The sequence below is a fragment of the Rattus norvegicus genome, chromosome 4, assembly GCF_021556685.1.
Source record: "Rattus norvegicus strain SHRSP/BbbUtx chromosome 4, alternate assembly SHRSP_T2T, whole genome shotgun sequence".
Taxonomy (NCBI): Eukaryota; Metazoa; Chordata; class Mammalia; order Rodentia; family Muridae; genus Rattus; species Rattus norvegicus.
The window spans coordinates 54,513,059-54,530,626 of NC_141537.1; the positions used below are offsets into that span (position 1 = coordinate 54,513,059).

Below are 17,568 nucleotides of genomic sequence, written 5' to 3' on the forward strand. Positions count from 1 at the left end.
TTGCATGTTCGCTGATGAATGTCTGTTTGATTTCTAGGGTGTGAAAGGAACTCATTTTGGAAAAATTTCAAGAAACTGCTTATAAAATAAATGCAGTGTTAATAAAGTATTTAACTTCATTTTAAAAGAACTTTTAACCCCAAAATCTTCTATAGAATTGTTACTTGTTAAAACATGAAATGTTATTAAAACTAGGATTGTTATTTAAATATGATACTATTTTTAAAACTATATACATATGTGGAACATGGTTTCCAATATTATTATTTTTGTTCCCAAATTTAGCTCTTTGAATAGTTAAAAAAATTATCCATTACAATATATTTGTTGTTCAGAGGATGGGTTTTATAGTGATATTTCACTCAAATATATAATATTTTGATTATATTTCTCCCCATTATCCTATTCTGTCCTTTTAGAATCATAAACATCTCCTTATGCTTTTCTGTGGATGACGCTGGGAATCAAACACTTGGCAAACACTGTCCCACTGAGCCTGCTTCTACTGTGATGTACACACACACACACACACACACACACACACACGAGAGAGAGAGAGAGACAGAGAGACAGAGAGAGAGAGAGACAGAGAGACAGAGAGAGAGAGAGACAGAGAGAGAGAGACAGAGAGACAGAGACAGAGAGAGACAGAGAGACAGAGAGAGAGACAGAGAGAGAGAGAGACAGAGAGACAGAGACAGAGAGAGAGACAGAGACAGAGAGAGACAGAGAGAGACAGAGAGACAGAGAAATAAAAATACAGGTTCTATATATGAGACGAAGCATACAGAATCTGTCCAAGCTGGACTTCTTTCACTTCATATGATCTTCTGTTACATTCCTTTTCCTACAAATGATGTGATTTTTTTCCCTTCTTCATCACTGAATAGAGTGCAATTGTGTCCATATTCCATCGTTCATTTTTCTGTTCAAATATTTGTTTCCACAACTTCCCTATTCTCACCAAAACTGCAATAAACATACATAATTGCATAATGATTTGGGTTCTTTGTGTCTCTTCCTGGGAACGGTCTAGGGAATCTTCCAGTAGCTCTGTTTAAGCCTTTGGAGGACTCTCCAGGGTAATCTCCACAGTTGTTTAATTCCTCTACAATCTTACTGGCGTTTGTCATTGTTTTGACTGAGGTGAGACAGGATCTCAGAGAAGTTTGGATTTACATTTCTGCAATGCCCCAAGGGTGTTGAACAATTTTAATAAATTTGTTTCTCGTTTGCTCTTCATCTTTGGAGAACTGACTTAATTTTGTTCCTTTAATTTTTTTCTTTTGAAAATTATTTCTCTAATTCTTTGAGACTCTTACACACTCTATTTTGAAAATATTCATACCCGGCTCTTCCCTTAAACTTTTGTATCCACCTTCACTTATCTACCACCTCCATGTCCTATCCCTGACACCAATTCATGCTGTCTGTATTCTTCTAAATGTGGCGCCATATGCTCCAACTAAGGGATGTTCTTTTTCTCTTTCTTATTGACAACGTTTCACTATGTGTCCTGAACTGACTCCCAATCCTGAGTGCTGGAATCACAACCGTGCACAACCGTAATTTTCATATAAATTATCTCTATGTATAATTTTAGAGTAAAATATATTTAATAAGTAATTAAAGTATTAATACGTATTAAAAAATTAGAATTAGGTATTAGAAACAGATACTGTCCTGAGTGTGTATGTGTTTTTGCATATATAACAAAAGATGGATCTCTATGTATGTGTAATTTTTAACATAAATTTTCAACAAATTTTCCTAAAAGACTAATAAGCCTATTCACAGGGGCATATCATCATCATCATCATCATCATCATCATCATCATCATCATCATCATCATCATTATAATTGCTATTATTATTATTATCATAGAGTTATGCTAGGAAACATGGACCAGGTTTTCAAATGAGCATGCATGCAGTTTGTCAGCTGACTCTTAGCAGGTCACATTGAGAGTATAGCTCTAATTGTTTACAGCTAATTTTGTTCTTATGTTATCTTTTCAATATCAGCATTTAGGATGCCCTAAGAATATATTTGTCTAAAATCTATGACTTATATCTACATGGTTAGGGGATTTATTTTTCCCTGCTCTAAAGAGTTTTTTGTCACAAAAGCTTCTGTTTTGCTGCTGATTTAAATGGTAAAATTAATGCATACTCATTTCTTAAAACAATTTAAGACAAAAAGATTTAAGTAAGGCAAATATTCATACATTGTCCCACTTAAAATAAAGTCACAGGTAACTCTTTAATGGATCTCACATTCATTTATGTTTAAACTATTGAAATTTACATTCACACAGACTTTTTTATAGAAAAACTTAATTTTTATTTAATAAGAAAATTGTTTCTATTTATTTACCTAATTTTTTTCTTTTTTATAGGTAGTAAAAAAGAAAAAAAGAACATACAATGTAAATAGCAGTTTCTATGGGAAAACTTTGAACAGAATTAAAATATTGAAACATGATATAAATATACAGATAATTTGTCTAAATAGTTTAACAAATAATTATTCCAATGTTTTCTCATTATTCATTATACATATTTAACATGTGCACTTTAATATCAATGTGTGTTGGCTGAATTGCTAAACTAGTTGTTGAAAAAGTTAATATATTGTTTCTCAGAGTTCTGTGATCTACTATATATGCCACAGTATAAATAAAAATGAAAAAATATTTAAACCTACAAAAATATTTTTTTTCATTGATTTCATTTTTTTTAATTTAGAGAATACTTTATTAGTTTTTGTAATCAAACCCACGTATATAAGACCTTACATATTTAATACAGTGTGTTACCCCTGTACAAATGGAAAAAACTTAAGTTCAACATTTCTAGACCAATATGGCTGTTAATTTCTGTACAGTGCCAACTCAACACAGTAAACGGGGATACTTTTTTCCAAAGTTGACAGCACAGGTAAAGTTTCAAAAAATTCAAATTATATATCTGTATATATATATTTATATTTATATAAAAAGACCAATAATAGCAGTGTTATGCATCAACAGCAGCAACAGCTTTTCCAGGTTCTGCAGTCATCTGAACAAAACTGTAGAGACATGCAGCATACTCCATTAAAAAAAAAAAAGTAAAAAAACAAAACCTGAGAAAATAGCACAGTTCTGTTACTCTTGTGGTACCTGGCACCATTTTTTTTTAAATTAGCTTCTCAATCATCATCTGGAAAGAAAACATTCTGAGCAACATCATTAAAAACAGCTCTGATAAAGCACGGTCACTACTACGTATCATAAAGCAGGTACAAGCTATTTTACATCCACAGAGGTATGATACAGTACTGTCCTACATCTATAATACTAGAGGATACAATTTAAAAGGCATTATTTGAGACTTGATTCTACTTTTCCAGCAGAGGGCCCAAAGGATGGTGTGACACAGCTTTGTAAAGAAACATACTCTAGACAGGATTTCCTTTCACTAGTGGCACAGTTCTAAGGATTCATTCTCTCCATGAATGTCAGCTAAAACCGTTATTAAAAAAATGAAATATCCCTAGAACAAAACCGTATAACTACCGGATTCACATGAAGATGACCTAGTGGAGACAAGCTGGACCTCACCTTACCAACAAGCTATCAAATCTGTTATGTTTAAACAGTGAGACCTCCAAGGAAGGAGATGCCAAGTAGTGCTTCAAAGCTTTGGACCACAATCAAACACAGCATCCTTTTCAACAGAAGCAGAAGCTCATCTGAATATGCTCATGGATGCTGACATCAACATTTAATCATCTCCTCACTCATCCAGGAAGAGGGGGAGATCAGTTACTACTGTACTTTATTGTGTTCAACCAAATCACCATGTTACAAAAATAGCAAGCTGCCATAGTAATAAATAAGGCTCCTCTATCCAGCACCAGATAGCATCATTTTACTTTCAAGCCTAGAAATTAAACACCTGTATATAAACCAATCGAAGATGAGGATTGAGAGTTCATCTTGGTGGATTTTTCCTTTGATGAATATGAAGTGTCCTTCCTTATCTTTTTTGATGACTTTTAATTGAAAATTGATTTTATTTGATATTAGAATGGCTACTCCAGCTTGCTTCTTCTGACCATTTGCTTGGAAAGTGGTTTTCCAGCCTTTCACTCTGAGGTAGTGTCTGTCTTTGTCTCTGAGGTGTGTTTCCTGTAGGCAGCAGAATGCTAGGTCCTCATTGCGTATCCAGTTTGTTAATCTATGTATTTTTATTGGGGAGTTGAGGCCATTGATGTTGAGAGATATTAAGGAATAGTGATTATTGCTTCCTGTTATATTCATATTTGGATGTGAGGTTATGTTTGTGTGCTTTCATTCTCTTTGTTTTGTTGCCAAGATGATTAGTTTCTTGCTTCTTCTAGGGTATAGCTTGCCTCCTTATGTTGGGCTTTACCCTTTATTATCCTTTGTAGTGCTGGATTTGTAGAAAGATATTGTGCAAATTTGGTTTTGTCATGGAATATCTTGGTTTCTCCATCTATGTTAATTGAGAGTTTTGCAGGATACAGTAACCTGGGCTGGCATTTGTGTTCTCTTAGGGTCTGTATGACATCTGTCCAGGATCTTCTGGCCTTCATAGTTTCTGGTGAAAAGTCTGGTGTGATTCTGATAGGTCTGCCTTTATATGTTACTTGACCTTTTTCCCTTACTGCTTTTAATATTCTTTCTTTATTTTGTGCGTTTGGTGTTTTGACAATTATGTGACGGGAGGTGTTTCTTTTCTGGTCCAATCTATTTGGAGTTCTGTAGGCTTCTTGTATGCCTATGGGTATCTCTTTTTTTAGGTTAGGGAAGTTTTCTTCTATGATTTTGTTGAAGATATTTACTGGTCCTTTGAGCTGGGAGTCTTCACTCTCTTCTATACCTATTATCCTTAGGTTTGATCTTCTCATTGAGTCCTGGATTTCCTGTATGTTTTGGACCAGTAGCTTTTTCTGTTTTACATTATCTTTGACCGTTGTGTCAATGATTTCTATGGAATCTTCTGCTCCCGAGATTCTCTCTTCCATCTCTTGTATTCTGTTGGTGAAGCTTGTATCTACAGCTTCTTGTCTTTTCTTTTGATTTTCTATGTCCAGGGTTGTTTCCATGTGTTCTTTCTTGATTGCTTCTATTTCCATTTTTAATTCCTGCAACTGTTTGATTGTGTTTTCCTGGAATTCTTTCAGGGATTTTTGCGATTCCTCTCTGTAGGCTTCTACTCGTTATCTAAGGGAGTTCTTTATGTCTTTCTTGAAGTCCTCCAGCATCATGATCAAATATGATTTTGAAACTAGATCTTGCTTTTCTGGTGTGTTTGGATATTCCGTGTTTGCTTTGGTGGGAGAATTGGGCTCCGATGATGCCATGTAGTCTTGGTTTCTGTTGCTTGGGTTCCTGCGCTTGCCTCTCGCCATCAGATTATCTCTAGTGTTACTTTGTTCTGCTATTTCTGACCATGGCTAGACTGTCCTATAAGCCTGTGTGTCAGGAGTGCTGTAGACTTGTTTTCCTGTTTTCTTTCAGCCAGTTATGGGGACAGAGTGTTCTGCTTTCGGGCGTGTAGTTTTTCCTCTCTACAGGTCTTCAGCTGTTCCTGTGGGCCTGTGTCTTGAGTTCACCAGGCAGGTTTCTTGCAGGGGAAAAGTTGGTCCTACCTGTGGTTCCAAGGCTCAAGTTTGCTCCTGGGGTACTGCCTAAGTCCTCTCCACGGCAGCAGCAACCGGGAAGATCTGCGCCGCTCTTTCCAGGAGCCTCCATGCACCAGGGTTCCAGATGACGTTTGGTGTTTTCCTCTGGCGTCTGGATGTGCACAGAGTGCAGTCTCTTCTGGTTTCCCAGGCGTGTCCGCCTCTCTGAAGGTTTAGCTCTCCCTCCCATGGGATTTGGGTGCAGAGAACTGTTTATCCGGTCTGTTTCCTTCAGGTTCCGACGGTGTCTCAGGCGCAGGGATCCTGCCGCTCCTGGGCCCTCCCCTACGGGAACCCAGAGGCCTTATACAGTTTCCTCTTGGGCCAGGGATGTGGGCAGGGGTGGGCAGTGTTGGTGGTCTCCTCCGCTCTGCAGCCTCAGGAGTGCCCACCTGATCAGGCGGTGAGGTCTCTCCCCCACGGGGTTTGGGAGCAGAGAGCTGCTGCGGGCCGGGATCCGCGGGTGTGGGACTTCCGGTAAACACAGGAAGTGCCCAGTCCTAGAGGAATTTTGCCTCTGTGTGTCCTGAGTTCACCAGGCAGGTTTCTTGCAGGGGAAAAGTTGGTCCTACCTGCGGTTCCAAGGCTCAAGTTTGCTCGTGGGGTACTGCCTAAGTCCTCTCCGCGGCGGCAGCAACCGGGAAGATCTGTGCCGCTCTTTCCGGGAGCCTCCGTGCACCAGGGTTCCAGATGGCGTTTGGTGTTTTCCTCTGGCGTCTGGATGTGCACAGAGTGCAGTCTCTTCTCTCTTTTTTTCTTTATTAACTTGAGTATTTCTTATTTACATTTCGATTGTTATTACCTTTCCCGGTTTCCGGACCAACATCCCCTTAACCCCTCCCTCCTCCCCTTCCTTATGGGTGTTCCCCTCCCCATACTCCCCCCATTGCCGCCCTCCCCCAAAAAATCTAGTTCACTGGGGGTTCAGTCTTAGCAGGCCAAGGGCTTCCCCTTCCACTGGTGCTCTTACTAGGATATTCATTGCTACCTATGAGGTTGGAGCCCAGGGTCAGTTCATGTATAGTCTTTGGGTAGTGGCTTAGTCCTTGGAAACTCTGGTTGGTTGGCATTGTTGTTCCTATGGGGTCTTGAGCCCCTTTAAGCTCTTCCAGTCCTTTCTCTGATTCCTTCAATGGGGGTCCCGTTCTCCGTTCAGTGGTTTGCTGCTGGCATTCGACTCTGTATTTGCTGTATTCTGGCTGTGTCTCTCAGGAGAGATCTACATCCAGTACCTGTCGGCCTGCACTTCTTTGCTTCATCCATCTTGTCTAATTGGGTGGCTGTATATGTATGGGCCACATGTGGGGCAGGCTCTGAATGGGTGTTCCTTCTGTCTCTGTTTTAATCTTTGCCTCTCTATTCCCTGCCAAGGGTATTCTTGTTCCCCTTTTAAAGAAGGAGTGAAGCATTCACATTTTGATCATCTGTCTTGAGTTTCATGTGGTCTGTGCATCTAGGGTAATTCAAGCATTTGGGCTAACAGCCACTTATCAATGAGTGCATACCATGTGTGTTTTTCTGTGATTGGGTTACCTCACTCAGGATGATATTTTCCAGTTCCCTCCATTTGCCTATGAATTTCATAAAGTCATTGTTTTTGATAGCTCAGTAATATTCCATTGTGTAGATGTACCACATTTTCTGTGTCCATTCCTCTGTTGAAGGTCATCTGGGTTCTTTCCAGCTTCTGGCTATTATAAATAAGGCTGCTATGAACATAGTGGAGCACGTCACACAGACTTTTAAAGTTAATAATATGGTATTATCATCCTCAACATTTTATACAGGCTATGGAAACACCATTCTATCAGCTAAATTCCAGTTAGAGAGGAATCATATGTATGTTTAGCACACAAGCAACTGAAAAAGGAGGAGAAATGGTCTCTGTATGTTTGTATGTACCTATGTTCACGTGTGTCCATGAAAACCAGACAGTAACACTTAGTGTCTTCCTCAGCTATTTTCCACCTTATTTTTGAGTTAGGGTCTCTCACTAAACCTGGAGATACCAATTGTATAAAGGCTGGTTAGTGAGCTCAGGAGATGTGCTTCACCATAGGTGTTACCGATGTGCATCATCACAGCAGGCCTTTAAAAATTAAATATGCTTTTGGACCCTTTCAAACATGTACGCAATGCATAATGACCACTATCACCCCTCCACCTCTTTATACACTCATTTTTTATGAGTATGTATGGGATTCTGATCCCAAGTCTTATGCTTGCAAATCTTGGGCTATATGCTCTAAATCATCTCCCCAGCCCTGAAAGATTAATGGTCTTTATGTAGGTCTTCCTTATTGAGGTAGGAGATATAGGTCTGATAGACAGCAATGTAGAACTAAAAATAGCTGTGATGTAGCCAGGAAATAGAGAGAAGCTAAAGCTTTCGAAATAGAGAAGCACTTAGAAAGTTCTGCCAGAAAGCCCCATTGGTCCCTCATTCTAAGTTTCAACCTTGGTAGTGCAAATGCCTGCACTCAGATGCTGGTATTTACCTCTTAATTAAGATACATATTTGGTCCTGGATTTGAGGGAGGCAGAAGCTGTGATATGGATGCTAAATCAGATCTCAGGGGATCTGGCAGTTTGAATGGAAGGAGCAGGAGCTATAACCATGAAGGGTACCCTGACTTTCCCTAATCCTATTCCTCAAGGCTTCAATGTACCTTCTAAATCTCACACGAACTAGCCCATACTGGCACTGCCAATTCACAGCCACACAGAACAGTATTTTGGGAAATTAGAGGCCTCCTTAAATGGATACAGTCCACAAAAATAATTTTTGTTTCATGGCAAAGAAGTCATTTTATGAAGTGCATACGCTCTACTCTACAGCATTGCACATGCTTAAATAGAATGTCTTAAGATTTTCTGTTGTGGCTTGATGATCTTTTTGAGAACATAGGCTGTCACTCAGCAGTCTTGGTTGGCTCAGAACTCACTATGCAGCCTGGTCTTAACCTCATAGCAATCCTCCTGTTGCATCCTCAATCATGCTAGGAGTATGAATTGACTTTTAATGTTAATTAAACAAGCTTGCTATGCAGCATACTTGGGCTAAAACTGCGGAACTTTATATAATTGACTGCTATATTTTGCAAAAGCATCATGTGCGATTAATATCAGTATCACTATGTATGCTAGTGTTTCTGATTTATAATATGTGTTTGGGACATTTTTATAAATGCCAGTTCAATCTAAACACTGTGAATAAAGGTCTGGTCCCTGAAAACGTCGATGCCACGATGTTTTGTATTCTGTTACTGCTAAATGTCTAATTAAAATGTCCATTTTGTTCTAATATATCCTCTCAGAAACCGGAAAATGTGTCAGGTATTTGTAGGAGAAGAGAGCAAATTTTTCACAAGATGGAGAGGCAGTATTTTCTACCGAAATATATTAATCTTAAAATAGCTTGCCATCTAATATTTAATTTACAAGTTCTTCATAGTAAACTTTAGCTATACAATATAACAGCATGTAAATGTTGCTTTCTTTATTAACATTTTAGATGTTAATAGCTCTTGTTGCCCTAATCCAAAATATCAATACTAAATTTCTTTTTTCTTTCAAATAATGGCTTTGGTCCTATGAAGCCAGCTTTTGAAAAAGTATGGCCACTTGGTTTTAAGTTTAATGTTCCTTTCTTATTTTTCAAAGCAACCAGAATGAATGAACCCCAAACAATGTAATTACTCATACATTATACTGAGAAAGATTCGATGCTCCGGTTATAAGCAAATGTCTTCTAGAGAGAGCATAAGTCCACTACTTCCTTTCCTCGTTGTATAGTTTAATAATGGTGGGCTATATGGGGAATATTGAGATGAAGGACCTTGAGTACTTCTTCTCTTAGTTACCCTCTAGCAGCTAAGGCTCACGGTTTATTTTCCGACATTGAGATTCCAGAAGAATTTATCTATGTCAGACTAGCTACTGGAAGAAGGCAGACAGGCCATGATGGTGCTCCAGCCGTGAGGAAATCAACCCCAGCAGGAAGACCGGCTGTGTGTGAAAATATCTACAGCATTCTACCACTTTCTCCCTCAGAATTCATATTATTTTTTTCTTCAGGGCATTTTTACATGAATTCTTTGGTTATTAACTTAAACAATCAATGCTTATTTCCTTAACAATAGGCAGAAAACCCACTTCTTGGTATTATTCGTCCATATGATTATGGCTTTTGCTTATTAGAATAAAAGACAACTAAAATATGGTTTCTAGCATTCTAGGTCTTTCTCACCTTACTCCCTAAGCCCGTGCTCAACCCTAATATTTTGCATTCCGCCTCACTCCTTACATTCTTCTCTCTTGTCTCGAGATTGTAACTCAGTGGCTTGCGCTTATCTTTCTCAGTATATTTTCACTTCCCTCCACCTATACTTTGGGAAGATTTCATTGTTAAATTCATATCATTTGATTTCTTGGATCACGCCTTATCTAGAACCTCAGAGGATTGATTGTCACTCACAGATTAACCAACAGATAGGTGTGGAGTAAAAGGATTGAGAGGTTGCAGGTATGGCAGACAGTAACTCTGGCTATTTTAGAAGCAGGCACTTTGTCCCTTATTTATTATTTTCCCTAGAATATAGAGCAATGCCAACAACCCAGAAACAATCAATACGTTTTCCAAGAAGGCACAAGCAGTCGCTCCTAAAAGAAAGAGCATTAGAAATCAGCCCTCCAGCTGGTTCCTCCCAAATTGAGGCAGGTGTCTTATTCTTGAATTGTGGTAGCTGCTGTGTGGGCTGCGAGAAAGAGAGAGAGAGAGAGAGAGAGAGAGAGAGAGAGAGAGAGAGAGAGAGAGAGAGAGAGAACCAGCGTGGAAAATATGACCGTTTTGGTATTCTCTGGAGTGTGTAAATGGTGTGAGAGGTTTTTGTGTCCCTTATCCTTTTAGTATAGAAAAACACAGGTTACATTCCCTTAAAGTCTCACCAGGTAGCCTTTATCATCAGTGGTTCTGCTCAGAGTCTGTGGTGATAGATCACAGCCACTTCCCATTTACATTCAAAATGCCACTTATCTGGGCACCAAAAACTGAAAATATGAAAGGAACATAAGTCAGTTGGAGAGACGAGGAGAAAAGAGCTAACCATTTACAACAGACCTTGCCAAGCTCTCATGCTACCACTTAAGCAGTTTGCAGGAAAAATAGGGGGAAAATACATGATTCCAGCTAGATATTCAATAACTGACAACCAAAAGCAAGTGCTATTATTCTAAGTTGTGAAACTAGATCCAGTGACATGTTGAATGTCACAGTCTACTCAGATACTTGGCTGTTATGCATAGGGATTGATGTTGACTTAACATAACATCTAATTTCCATCAGGAAAAATATAAATTTTGTCATTCTCCAAAATCTGAAATGTTGCAACACCACACAATACAATACATAGAAAATTCCAATTCTATACCAGGAAGCTTTGTTTAGTGTGGCAAGTGAAAAATGCTGTATAAATTTACATGAAAGTTACATTCTTAATCATCTGTTATCCATTTGCCTGCCTGCCTATCTATCTATCTATCTATCTATCTATCTATCTATCTATCTATCTATCTATCTATCTATCTACCTACCTAGATTAAACAATTTAAATTCTGGAATTTAAACAATTTCATAAGCTGAAACACACACACACACACACACACACACACACACACACACACACACACACACACACACTATTTGGAATAAAAAGTGGAGCCTCAGGACTGTCAGTTGAACATTTTTAAGCCTGTGGAAAGGGATTATGGTCTCGGTCTGAAGGCCTGTGAATTGGAGTGCAGAGAGGTTGGGAAGGTTAACCCCCTGGGTTAAGGATTCAGTCAGAACTATGGGGTCATTCTTTCATCTGTTCTTCTGTGCTATCCCAGACCTCAGTGGGCTGAAGATGCTTGCTCAAATTGTATACCATGACACGGTATATTCACTTTGGTAAGTTAAATGCTGATCTCTTCTGAAACATCCTCACTGCTTAACCATAAAAACATCCTGAAACCTACTCATTCACTTTTTTTAAATTTGATTTTTCTTGGTTTCTTCAACTAAGTGAAGTTATTGTTTATTAGATATTTTTTATTTACATTTCAAATGTTATCCCCTTTCCCCCACCCAACCACTTACCCCTTCCCATCTTCCTGTTCTGACATTCCCCTACTTGGCAGCAACAAGGGCTTCTCCTCCCTTTGGTGCCCAACAAGGCCATTCTCTGCTACGTATGGAGCTAGAGCCATGGGTCTGTCCCTGTCCTCTTCAGATGATGGTTTAGTCCCTGGGAGCTCTGGTTGGTTGGTATTGTTGTTCTTATGGGGTTGCAAATCCCCTCAGCTCCTTCAATCCTTTCTAAAATTAGCAATGTGATCTCACCCTACAGCAAGTCAGTCTCTAAGGCTTGTAACAGGAATGCATTTGGGTTTCTGAGAAGAGTCATCCTTCCCAGCACTGAAATCTGGAAAACACTCTTCCCATGCCTCTTATAAAGACAAGATAGTACAATGAATTTAGCAGTCCCATGATAAATATAGCAGTGAGTTTCAAATGGCTTTTGAACGAAGGCCAATGACATTGTTGAAGCATACCTTAGCTGACAGAATCTCAGCAAGGCCCAAGAAAACTCATCTCTAAATATCCTTTAGGTATCTAGATTGGGCAAAGTGTAAATTTAGTTCCCATGTGAATGGTTTCCAGTGGTTGTGTGACACAGCTAGTTTGAAATTAATTGGCTTGAAGGCCATTGAGGATGGGCCCCTTTCTCTTAGTCAGCTCCAGGTTCCAACCACTGTGTTCTTAGTCATACAATTATTTTTTAATTTTTTTTCTTTGTGAATTTCACATCATGGACCCCAATCCCACTCATTCCTCCTTCCCTCATACCTGCTCTCCACCTTTGCAACCCAGCCCCAGAGACAAAATTCTCATTTCGAAAGCTGTACTGTGTGTCTCTCAGTATACCTCCCCACCTCCAGACTTCTTTGCTTGCAAATGATCATTGCACCAACTCATTGGTCTGCTACAAGGTCTCTGGCTTCTGCTACTCTATCAGTACTGGAATCTCATTGGGTCTCCTCTCAGATATTCTGATGTTGTACCATGTCATGGAGAGCCTGTAGTTTTTGATCCATGGGACCGGTCCCTTCAAGCAATTCAGCAGTTCATCAATGGGATATATGTTGGGGTGGACCAATTTAAAGCACTGGATCTCGGCCTGAGGAGTATCTAAGCTGGTCAGCCCACTGGCTTTTCCTCTCTTATACCCTGGGGAATGGCTCACCAGCAACTCCTACATCCAGGGTGAACTCTGCCCTGCTGCCCAGGTGAGGTGCAGGGTCTGCTCTCCTGAATGTTGCAGACAATTATGGACAGGGATAGTTCTCCCACTCTCATGACCCAGGGCCCAGTTATTCCACCTGCCATGGATGCTGTGGGACAAAGGAAAAGAGGAGAGCATTTCTTCATTGTCCATGCCATTGCCCTGAAGACAAGAGGCAGAGCTGGCTCTCCGGCACCCTATCCTCAGGGCTGGCTCACTTGCAACTCCTGCAATGTTTAGGTCACTCTCTGGAGTACTGCAGCTGGCTAGGGTCAGGGGCAGCTCTCCTGTTCTCAAGCTTCCAGAATCATCTCTCCTACAATGCCCAGATGATGGATGGGGCCAGCTCTGCAGAGCCCTCAGACATCAGTATGTCCTGGGGTTGCAGTTCAGACCAAGAAAATCAGCCTGGTCTTTGGTGGTAGGAGACCCCTGCTGCTGCTGCAGAGCCATGGACCCAGAGGTGGCCCCTAGGGAGAGCTCAGGCAAGGACCCTATCCTGGTCTCAGGTGGCATCACCAGCTACTCACATCAGGTAGTTCCCCATCACTCTTGAGTTTCCAGTTCTGCCTCTCTTCATTTGACCTATATCTTATGTTTCTTTTTCTTTCTTCCCTACCACGCCACCACTCACTTGCCCTTCTTAGTGTCATTTGGGATCTCTTAGTATCTGGGGTCTTCTCATGAGTGGACTCAGGAGTGCTATATCCTTATTGTGGATTATGGTGCTTGGCAGGGTTCATCTCCATCATGGTCTACTCCCCAAGGCCTAAGCTGTGCTAGACTGGTGGTCATCTCAGGCTAATTTCTTGTCTTGGCTTCGTGGCACTGCTCTGGTGGTTGTCTCAGGTTTACTCCATGCCCAGCCAGCTTAGTGAACCCTTTGCCATGGTTGTCTGCCTTGGACTCACTCTAGCCTGGGGTGAGTCACAAGCAGAGTTCTTCTGGTCTCCAGGCTTTCTCTTCATCCTGGGATTCCATTCCGGCTTGCCTGGTGCCAGACTGGTGGTTAACTCAGGATTCCCCCATTTTTTTTCCCCAGGGAACATCTGAAGGATGTTCTTAGGTCAGAACAGGGAACATAGACTCAACCTCTCTCCTCTCTGCCACATACTGATGCACCTGTGACACAGCAGCCACACTTACAATGCCTTTAGGCGCAGGCTTACATTTATGTGGGTTTTTAAAGAAGGGGAAAATGTCACAATTTTCCTTTATTAAGGCTTAGAATACATATGAAATGGAGGAAGAGGGAATTAGCAGGATTGTGCTGAAGTCCATTAAGTGAATGCACTTTGTAGGATACCATGGTTATTTTGTTTGCACTGTTTTAATTCTTTTCTTTGTTTTTTTTTTTTTTTATTAACTTGAGTATTTCTTATATACATTTCGAGTGTTATTCCCTTTCCCGGTTTCCGGGCAAACATCCCCCTCCCCCCCTTCCCTTCCTTATGGGTGTTCCCCTCCCAACCCTCCCCCCATTGCCGCCCTCCCCCCCCCATAGTCTAGTTCACTGGGGGTTCAGTCTTAGCAGGACCCAGGGCTTCCCCTTCCACTGGTGCTCTTACTAGGATATTCATTGCTACCTATGGGGTCAGAGTCCAGGATCAGTCCATGTATAGTCTTTAGGTAGTGGCTTAGTCCCTGGAAGCTCTGGTTGCTTGGCATTGTTGTACATATGGGGTCTCGAGCTCCTTCAAGCTCTTCCAGTTCTTTCTCTGATTCCTTCAACGGGGGTCCTATTCTCAGTTCAGTGGTTTGCTGCTGGCATTCGCCTCTGTATTTGCTGTGTCTCTCAGGAGCGATCTACATCCGGCTCCTGTCAGTCTGCACTTCTTTGCTTCATCCATCTTGTCTAATTGGGTGGCTGTATATGTATGGGCCACATGTGGAGCAGGCTCTGAATGGGTGTTCCTTCAGTCTCTGTTTTAATCTTTGCCTCTCCCTTCCCTGCCAAGGGTATTCTTTTTCCTCATTTAAAGAAGGAGTGAAGCATTCACATTTTGATCATCCGTCTTGAGTTTCGTTCGTTCTAGGGATCTAGGGTAATTCAAGCATTAGGGCTAATAGCCACTTATCAATGAGTGCATACCATGTATGTCTTTCTGTGATTGGGTTACCTCACTCAGGATGATATTTTCCAGTTCCAACCATTTACCTACAAATTTCATAAACTCGTTGTTTTTGATAGCTGAGTAATATTCCATTGTGTAGATGTACCACATTTTCTGTATCCATTCCTCTGTTGAAGGGCATCTGGGTTCTTTCCAGTTTCTGGCTATTATAAATAAGGCTGCAATGAACATAGTGGAGCACGTGTCTCTTTTATATGTTGAGGCATTTTTTGGGTATATGCCCAAGAGAGGTATAGCTGGATCCTCAGGCAGTTCAATGTCCAATTTTCTGAGGAACCTCCAGACTGATTTCCAGAATGGTTTTACCAGTCTGCAATCCCACCAACAATGGAGGAGTGTTCCTCTTTCTCCACATCCTCACCAGCATCTGATGTCACCTGAGTTTTTGATCTTAGCCATTCTCACTGGTGTAGGTGAAATCTCAGGGTTGTTTTGATTTGCATTTCCCTTATGACTAAAGATGTTGAACATTTCTTTAGGTGTTTCTCAGCCATTCGGCATTCCTCAGCTGTGAATTCTTTGTTTAGCTCTGAACCCCATTTTTTAATAGGGTTATTTGTTTCCCTGCGGTCTAACTTCTTGAGTTCTTTGTATATTTTGGATATAAGGCCTCTATCTGTTGTAGGATTGGTAAAGATCTTTTCCCAATCTGTTGGTTGCCGTTTTGTCCTAACCACAGTGTCCTTTGCCTTACAGAAGCTTTGCAGTTTTATGAGATCCCATTTGTCGATTCTTGATCTTAGAGCATAAGCCATTGGGGTTTTGTTCAGGAAATTTTTTCCAGTGCCCATGTGTTCCAGATGCTTCCCTAGTTTTTCTTCTATTAGTTTGAGTGTGTCTGGTTTGATGTGGAGGTCCTTGATCCACTTGGACTTAAGCTTTGTACAGGGTGATAAGCATGGATCGATCTGCATTCTTCTACATGTTGCCCTCCAGTTGAACCAGCACCATTTGCTGAAAATGCTATCTTTTTTCCATTGGATGGTTTTGGCTCCTTTGTCAAAAATCAAGTGACCATAGGTGTGTGGGTTCATTTCTGGGTCTTCAATTCTATTCCATTGGTCTATCTGTCTGTCTCTGTACCAATACCATGCAGTTTTTATCACTATTGCTCTGTAATACTGCTTGAGTTCAGGGATAGTGATTCCCCCCGAAGTCCTTTTATTGTTGAGGATAGCTTTAGCTATCCTGGGTTTTTTGTTATTCCAGATGAATTTGCAAATTGTTCTGTCTAACTCTTTGAAGAATTGGATTGGTATTTTGATGGGGACTGCATTGAATCTGTAGATTGCTTTTGGTAAAATGGCCATTTTTACTATATTAATCCTGCCAATCCATGAGCATGGGAGATCTTTCCATCTTCTGAGGTCTTCTTCAATTTCCTTCTTCAGTGTCTTGTAGTTCTTATTGTACAGATATTTACTTGCTTGGTTAAAGTCACACCGAGGTACTTTATATTATTTGGGTCTATTATGAAGGGTGTCGTTTCCCTAATTTCTTTCTCGGCTTGTTTCTCTTTTGTGTAGAGGAAGGCAACTGATTTATTTGAGTTAATTTTATACCCAGCCACTTTGCTGAAGTTGTTTATCAGCTTTAGTAGTTCTCTGGTGGAACTTTTGGGATCACTTAAATACACTATCATATCATCTGCAAACAGTGATATTTTGACTTCTTCTTTTCCGATCTGTATCCCCTTGACCTCCTTTTGTTGTCTGATTGCTCTGGCTAGAACTTCAAGAACTATATTGAATAAGTAGGGAGAGAGTGGGCAGCCTTGTCTAGTCCCTGATTTTAGTGGGATTGCTTCGAGTTTCTCTCCATTTAGTTTAATGTTAGCAACTGGTTTGCTGTATATGGCTTTTACTATGTTCAGGTATGGGCCTTGAATTCCTATTCTCTCCAGGACTTTTATCATGAAGGGGTGTTGAATTTTGTCAAATGCTTTCTCAGCGTCTAATGAAATGATCATGTGGTTTTGTTCTTTCAGTTTGTTTATATAATGGATCATGTTGATGGTTTTCCGTATATTAAACCATCCCTGCATGCCTGGGATGAAGCCTACTTGATCATGGTGGATGATTGTTTTGATGTGCTCTTGAATTCGGTTTGCCAGAATTTTGTTGAGTATTTTTGCGTCGATATTCATGAGGGAAATTGGTCTGAAGTTCTCTTTCTTTGTTGTGTCTTTGTGTGGTTTAGGTATAAGAGTAATTGTGGCTTTGGAGAAGGTATTCGGTAGTGATCCATCTGTTTCAATTTTGTGGAATAGTTTGGATAATATTGGTATGAGGTCTTCTATGAAGGTTTGATAGAATTCTTTACTAAACCCGTCTGGACCTGGGCTCTTTTTGGTTGGGAGACCTTTAATGACTGCTTCTATTTCCTAAGGAGTTATGGGGTTCTTTAACTGGTT

At 40.4% G+C, this 17,568-nt stretch overlaps 1 pseudogene; it reads right to left on the reverse strand.

Annotated features, from left to right (window-relative positions):
• Positions 1-14,060: 14,060 nt before the first annotated feature.
• Positions 14,061-14,184, reverse strand: LOC120102695 (small nucleolar RNA SNORA17; annotated as a pseudogene).
• Between the last annotated feature and the right edge of the window lie 3,384 nt (positions 14,185-17,568).